At 44.0% G+C, this 7674-nt stretch overlaps 1 long non-coding RNA gene across 1 annotated transcript; it reads right to left on the bottom strand.

The window, feature by feature from the left end:
* Window positions 1-2392: 2392 nt before the first annotated feature.
* On the bottom strand, window positions 2393-7328 carry LOC131912856 (uncharacterized). Its single transcript, XR_009379723.1, has 3 exons — window positions 7229-7328; window positions 6210-6302; window positions 2393-2495 (listed from the first exon to the last, which is right to left on the bottom strand). It is a non-coding gene; the product is annotated as an uncharacterized LOC131912856 (long non-coding RNA).
* Between the last annotated feature and the right edge of the window lie 346 nt (window positions 7329-7674).

Genomic DNA, 7674 nt, shown 5'->3' with positions numbered 1-7674 from the left:
AGCAGCTTCACTTGAAAATGTACCATCAGATATCAGTCTATTATACACTAAGTTGATTACCAGTTGGACTCCATGATGTTTGCTTTTTTTTTTTTTGTTTAGCCCAGTTTATGTGGAGATATCCATGTTTTGTTTCTGCAGGTCTCATAGGAGTGGAAACACTCCCAGCAATTGAGGCAGGCATGGTATAGACAGGCATGTTTGAGGTGCACCCTGTGTGGTTACCTCTACAATGGAAATGGTGGCTCCTATTGAGTGATGGATTCCTCAGTTGCCACTGATATTGATGTTGCTTGGAAGGCTTTCTAGTGCTGGCCCCACTGACAGCTGTGAAAGACTTGAAGCCCCTGTCTCTGACTAGATCCAGGAAAGATCAAGGTGATTCACAAGGAGAAACACATTAACCACAGAAATTGCAGCTCCCTCTCTGTTACTTCTGGTTATTTTGAGAGCATTTTATTCCATTCTTATTCATCTATGCCATCCGATGGTTTATACTATATTGATAAGACCTTACTGTATTGATATGCGCTCTTCACATCCAGTCTTATCAACAGCCTATGACCAAAAGTGTATGCAGACAACATGTGGTGTAGACTCTCATGAGTGTGGTGGCTGCAGAAGTTATGTTGTCCTCCCTGCTGTTATCGTGAGCATCTCTACACAAGCACAGGACCTCAGGCCTCCTCAGCCATGTGCCTCACTTGATGTACTTAGGACTTGTCTCCTCTCCAATTATTTCAGCCATAGTGTCCACCACAGCATTGAGCAGGAGTGACTTGTAACCAGGAGGTAATCCTTCTCAGTTGGAGTGGTCCTGAGAGTGAGCCAGAGTGGAACGTGTCAGGCACCAGGCAAAGTTTCCCTCCAGATCTTCTTAGATTTTGTGCCCCAGGGACAGGGAAGAACCCAGAGACATATGTTACATGGCTGACTAAGTACTGGCACTTACATGAAACCACACATGATGTGTTATGCCCCTGGTCTCAAAGGCAGGATTGTAAGGCTATCTTGAATTTAATTCTGAATATTATGTTGCCTCTTTAAAAGTAATTTTACTACATGTGGGGGTTTCCTCAGGATAATGTTGTCTAATATATTCTAATGACCTTTGCATATATTAAAGGAGTTGATCTAAATGGATTTTCCATGGCTTGCTCTTTTCACTCAATATTGTGATTTTACTATTAACATAAGTTAATGTGTATTCTTAGCTAGTTTGTGTCAGAGTCGTTGTACCCAGCCACATCTGGTTCATAAGACATCCAACTGCTGAGGCAGTGCACTGGAAAGTGGTGGGGGCTCCTAAAGATGGGATTCCAAATTCAGACAGTAGGTTCTTTACTCAAGGTGGCTCCTGGCTACAGCACCATGGGTGCCGGCTAAAAAATGTAAATTCCACTTCAAAAACTCGGTTCCATGAATATTTTAGGTTAGTTCTATAATAGGCTGCGGGGCTGGAAGAGCTGCAGAACTCTCCATCACCTTGATTGCCAGTATCTACGCTGACACGGTGCCCTCTTCCATCTTACTCGGCCGTTGGGTGCAGAGCCAGGGTGGCAGGTGGTAGGATATTGGTTTCCCTCTCTACTGTTGTCTCCATCTCTGGATCTTACAAGGTTTCCAACTTTTCTCCTGTTGATTTCCAGAATTCTCCACGATCACACATCTTAATACTCAGCTGTAGAACTGTTGCTGCGTGTCTTTGTGCAGGAACAGATGAGTGTGGCTGCCTCTATTCCCAGTCTTGAAGAGCTCTTTACTACAGTTTTCTTTTCATATTGACACAATGAAAGAGATATCCACTCTTTTATCCCCAGTATTGGTGATTTGTGGCTTATCTCTGTTTTTACAATTGTCTGGCTAGCAACTTTTTCCTCACAAAAGTATATTCTGTCCTTTTGACTCTGCTACCAAGATAACTAGAAATTTACATTGTCCACAAAGATAATTCCCGCTGAGATCACACGTTTACCTTTGTTTTCTGATTGACTCGGAAGAGTCTATAAGCCTTCCCTAAATCAGTCACTGTGATCAGGGCAATGCAGTTGCCAAGCTCAAAGGACCCATCTTGTGTATGTATGGGTATCAACTCTACCCAAAAAATACGGCATCCCACGGGAAGACTGAGTGCAATTCTGATTAGAATGAAGGGATGTTGGGTGGCAAACAGGAGAAAGGGACCCACACTGAGTGTGGCCTTTATATTCATGGCAGGATAATTGCCAAAGACATACAGTATTTTTGGTTGTGTACCTCACACCTCTCTTTCCTCCTCTGCTTTGCTCCCATGCATTCACCCTATTTGGCGGAAAGCTCCAGAAAGACTCAGAAATAGTCTATGTAGGCCAAAACCTCGGATCAATGAAGGAAGGAAGCCCTTTTCATACCTGTTAGGGGAGAGAAGATTCTCCGCACGTATCAGTCCTCTGGGTACCACCAATTAATTTATGCAGTAGAGGTTTTGAAGAGCATTCTCCTTAAAAGAGGGAGATCTATGGAGACATGAGGCAGCTTGTAAGGAATCCCCTACACATGAAGCCTGAGAAAATTCCATATTTAGAAGGTAAAGAAAACGAGCTAGCACTTTGAATGGACACAAGGAGAAACCCTGTTGCCTTGGAGAAATCCCTAGGACTGCTAGGGATGCTCCAGCCAATTAATCAGTGTTTCACTAGCAATGCTGATAGTTGTGTAGTTGGACAGCTGCACCTTCAGGCACATTTTCTTTGCTATATAGTGTGTTTCTCCTATCATATTTGGCTTAAATACCATCTCATTCCATGACCCCGTCTCTCCCCACCCCTTTTCCCTCATGTCATTATAAAGGCCCCACATCTGATATTAACCTAAAACTTCCTTGATTCTTTAAAGTGAGTTATTCATTGACAGAACCTAAATTACTGGTTGGTAGCAAATCCAATCCTTTCACACTACCAATTGGCTCGGAGGAGCTGCTGTAAATCTACCAAGGAAATAAGCGGAGCTTTGTGCCAATTGTTAGATCTACACAGAAGTTCGGAAAACGGAGGAAAGTTACTCATTCGCCTGATCCCGCTCGTGAGTCCACAGGAGGGACTCTCGTGCAGAGCCAGCTTGACCAACACACAGGGAGGTGCCAACAGCCACGGACAGGACAGGCAGGCGCTGCAGGGCTGCCTCTGCGGCGGTCCTGGGTGCCCGCGGAAGCGCTCTAAGGATCAAGCATTTGCCTTCTGTTGCCTGCACCTGCCAGGGTCCTGTGTTAGGAGGTATGCCTGTCTTCTTCCCTGTCCTTTTGTTCGGCAGAAACAAAAGCCAAGCAGAGTAAAGGCCAGAAACTGCAGGGAGGCGAGAATGGAGGGGGCCTGGGAAGTAGAGCAGAGAAACTTCCAAGGGCTGGCTGATTATGCAGATGAAATGCAGTTAGGAGCTGTGTGTGTGTGTGTGTGTGTGTGTGTGTGTGTGTGTGTGACCACATATGTGTACAGTTTAGTTTTTAGGGTATGGACGTCCGCTTTTCTGTGGGTTACGAAAACATGTCTCTAAACTACTAGGGCCAGGTAATCGTGCTAGGCTCCTAGTGTGTGCTTTACTGTTTTTCTCCATAACTGTGGTCTCCTTTTCACACATTCGTTCACCTTAGGAAGCTTTTGCCACCGAGCAGAGGAACTGTCCCTGTTATTACCTTCGCAGAAAGCTAAGTAGCATCATTCCAAAGTCAGTGGGTTGGACACTCACCGGTGCTGTTCATCATTGCTGCTGGGTGTATCTTATAAATCATGATCTAATCTAACCACTTCTTTGTTCTCTCGAATGCAAATTCAAATCGGCAGAATGATCAACATTCGGGTTCCATGGAATCCATTTTTTAAAGATTGTAAAGGTAGGAAATCATTTGAATTGTTCGTCAGCAATAATATTGGGAGTTTAAATGAAACAATCATATGCTCAACACTGTGTGCGCCTCACGTTTTGAGAATTTGGGCATGTTTCCTGAAAAAGATTAGCCAAACAGAATTTGAATTCAGATTTTGAAAACCAAGATACATGTGGTTCTAGAGAAAACATGACCTGCCAAGTCAAAAGTTGCAGGTGAAAAAGCGTACGTAGGCCAACTATGAAATCATCCTGAAAGACCACTGAATTCCCAGCTTACAAAGTTTGTTAGATGTGATATGCTGCCTCTCATTGCCCATAAAGGGAAACACTTCTCCATCTGTGTTCAAAACTTGCAATTTGTGTTTAAAATGACGTGTTTTGAGCTTTTAACTAAAGAGATGACCAAACTTACATTTGTATGTTCTTATAAGAAGCTTGCTACAAATTTGGAGTTAGGAATTCTGACAAAAACCCTGAGGTCTGAGTCTCTTAGAATTGTTTGGGCTAATCTAGCATTGGCAGCTTCTGGTACAAGTGAAATGGAGCAACACGCCAAGGCAAGGGACCCAGAGCTGCCCGGGAAGAATAGCCATCTGTGGGGAGAGCTGAAATATATTCCGGTGATTCCCATGGGAACGCCTGTAGCCCTTTCACACCCTGTGAAAAAGATGTTCCTTCAAAAGAATCTTTAATCCCTCTTTCAAGAGAAAACTCTATCTGGGAAATTTATTCAGTTTCTTAGCATCCAAATGGCCCTAAGTTAGTCAGTAGGCATTTTAAATTCAGGTAAATTAAATGAAAATGTTTTGAGGCAGAGTCATGTTGCTCAAAATGTAAACCTTGCTATTCTAGAATTGTCTGACATAGGAAATCAGGCCTATTCTAACCTGTAAGGTAGAGGCTTGAATTCCTCAGAAGAAATTGGCTTCTTGAGCTAATTATGTTTATCAAAATCATCCTCTAAAGAGCTTTCTGTGTTCTACAGGCACTATCTCTATATTAGAGGGACTGAGCCCTGTGGTAACTTTTATACAGCAGAATCTACAGACCCGTGATAGAGTAAATTATTAATGTATTTATAAGTGAACAATGAGTATAGGTCACCTTGAAAAGTCACCAAGAATGTACCTGGTTCTCTGGAACGGCATTCCCTTCTGCCTGGTAAACAGCAGAGTAAATATTATACTAATATGGAAAACGCAGGTATTTGGGTTACCCAGCCATGAAAAGTCTAAAATACATTTCATCCTAGTCTATGATCTGTAAACAAAACCACTGTTATTATTAAATCATGGTGGAGGTAAGAAAGATCACAGTAAGGCTACTTCTCCAAGAAATAAGAGTTGCCCCCAAACCCACAGGGACCCAGTCAAGTTAGTGAAATGTGTATGATACAAATGAACTATATCCAGACCTACAATTGAGGAAAAGTACAACCAAAATGTATAAATGGCACAAATAGAAAACAACAACAAAAACCAGAAGTATCTTATGCTAAGAACTGAATTTAGTTAATAGTACCATAGAGTTTCGACATTTAAACAATATGATGTAATGATGTGTTAACAGGAAATTATCTGTAAGAACAAAAATGCCCAAGATCTGGAGGCATAAAGTTTTAATCCACCTACTCATGTGCTGAGGCAGGAAGATTGCAAGTTCAAGACCAGCCTGGCTACAGAGTGAATTCAAGGCCAAGGTGGGCAATTTAGGGAGATCTTGTCCCCAAATAAAAAGCAAAAAGAAGGCTGGGGATATAGATCAATGGTAGAGTGCTGGCCTGACCTGCATGAGGCTTTGGGTTTCATGTCTAGTACCAGAGAAGCAGAAGACTACTTGAAAGGACAGGATTGATGCCACTTGTGTTTGATACAGCCTCAAAGAGGCTAATTCACACACACACCCCCCCCCCCCCCCCCCCCGTCCCCACTGCTGAGCAGCATAGCTGAGACTGAAGACCGGGTGTCTCCAGGTCCCCACTCCCTCACTACTGCTCCTCTTGACGGTGTCTATGGAACGACAAGTTCCAAACCCTACCTGCTCAAAACGTTTAAGAACGCTGAACAAAAATTTAAGGATTTCTAAACCAGCAGTCAGAAAAGTAAAGTTGAAAGGACTCTATCTAATCCGTCAAAGTGGGAGACTTCAGTAGTTATTTTGCAAGCTGGAAAATTACTAAGAAAGAATACACTTGGGGGGCAACGATTGGTGTCTCCATTTTATCAAGGAACTCTTCATGTGGACAGTTCTGCCCGTGAGGACAGTGAGAAAATATGATGGAATGCCACGTGCCTGGGATGATTCCTGGCATTATTCTCTCAGAACGTTGTTTGTAGCCCCTGACCTACCTTTGTGGGGAGCACTCCAGGCCAGACAGTGTCTACATCTTTGTCCTGCTGAAGATGGACTTAACCTGCAGGAGAACTGCCTTCATGATCCAACTGCAGGTGGATTAAAAGAATACAGTTCATTGTTTTTAAACAGAGTTTTAAATGTGCACCCAGCTGTTTAAACAATTCAGAGGTTGGGTGTGGTGCTCACACATGTAAGCCCAGTACTCAGGAGGCAAGGCAGACTCCGTGAGTACAAGGCCAAGCTGGTGTACATAAGAAGTTTGGTCTAGGCCAGCCAAGGATGCATAGTGAGACTCTGTTTAATAGATAGATAAATAAATAAATAAATAAATAGGTAGATAGATAGATAAACAAATAAGTGGGCTTAAATGCCCCCCCCCCACTCTTTGGGGTGTCAATAGATTAAGCAAGATAAACTTTTTTCTGACTCTTGTAGTAATACTTAAAAATACAAATCAATAATGTAGATCAATGGTTCTCAACATGTGTGTCTCAACCCCTGGGCAGGACAAATGACCCTTTCATAGAGATCACATATCAGATATTTACATTACGACTCATAACAGTAGAAACACTACGGTTATGAAATAGCAACGAGAATAACTTTATGGTTGGGGGGGGGATCACCACAGCAGGAGGAACTGTATTAAAGGGTCGCAGCATTAGGAAAGTTGAGAACCACTGATGTAGACGCTCACGACAGGGTGGAAAATTAAGTGTGTGGTTCCACGGAGTGAGTTTGTGCCATCCTCTAGCAACTCCTTATATCCTTAAACTTGCAGTGACATTAATCTAGAGGCAGAAAGGAAAGATCATTTCTTTCAGGCGGTGACTCTACTCAGACAAGGCTCCCTGTTTTGAACTTCTGTATCTCACTCTAAGTTTCCTGCTCCCGCTGGGGCGCGGCCATGCCATCACCTGCTCCAACCTGGCCCTACCTACCAGACCGGCTTCCTGCGTGGCTTCCCCACCCCCACCCAATCTCGGAAGGGAAAGTGTAGATTTCCACGAACACAGGGCGCTCTGTCTTCTCGGGCTGCAGCGGCTCTCCCTTACTGGAGCTGCCTTTGTGCTTGGAGGTAGCTCGCCCAGCGAGGGCGAGCAGCCGGTCACCTGACCCGCCCCGGGAGCAGCCGGTGGCTTCCGCCGCATTCCTGGAATTCTTCCTCGCGGCAGCGGCGGGTGGACAGCTGCGGGTTCTCTGTCCGCCTCCCGCCCCAGCCGTCTAGAAGCTTTCGGCCAGTGACAGCAAGTGAGCCTTGGAGGAGGAGCTCGCAGGTAAACTGAGTTTGCGGGGACAGCTGCGACTCCCTGAAATGGGCCGCTCCACGCCGAATCATTCCTCTTTTGTCGCGCCTGTTTTGTTTTGTTTTGTTTTTAGGAAAGTTAACTTGCCAATGGGTACCTCCTTAAAAACAAACAAACAAACAAACAAATTTAAAACTAAGAAAAGTTAGGT

Source organism: Peromyscus eremicus, chromosome 6 (genome assembly GCF_949786415.1).
Source record: "Peromyscus eremicus chromosome 6, PerEre_H2_v1, whole genome shotgun sequence".
Lineage (NCBI taxonomy): Eukaryota > Metazoa > Chordata > Mammalia > Rodentia > Cricetidae > Peromyscus > Peromyscus eremicus.
Note: the sequence above shows the minus strand (reverse complement) of the source record. Positions and strands in the feature narration are given on the sequence as shown.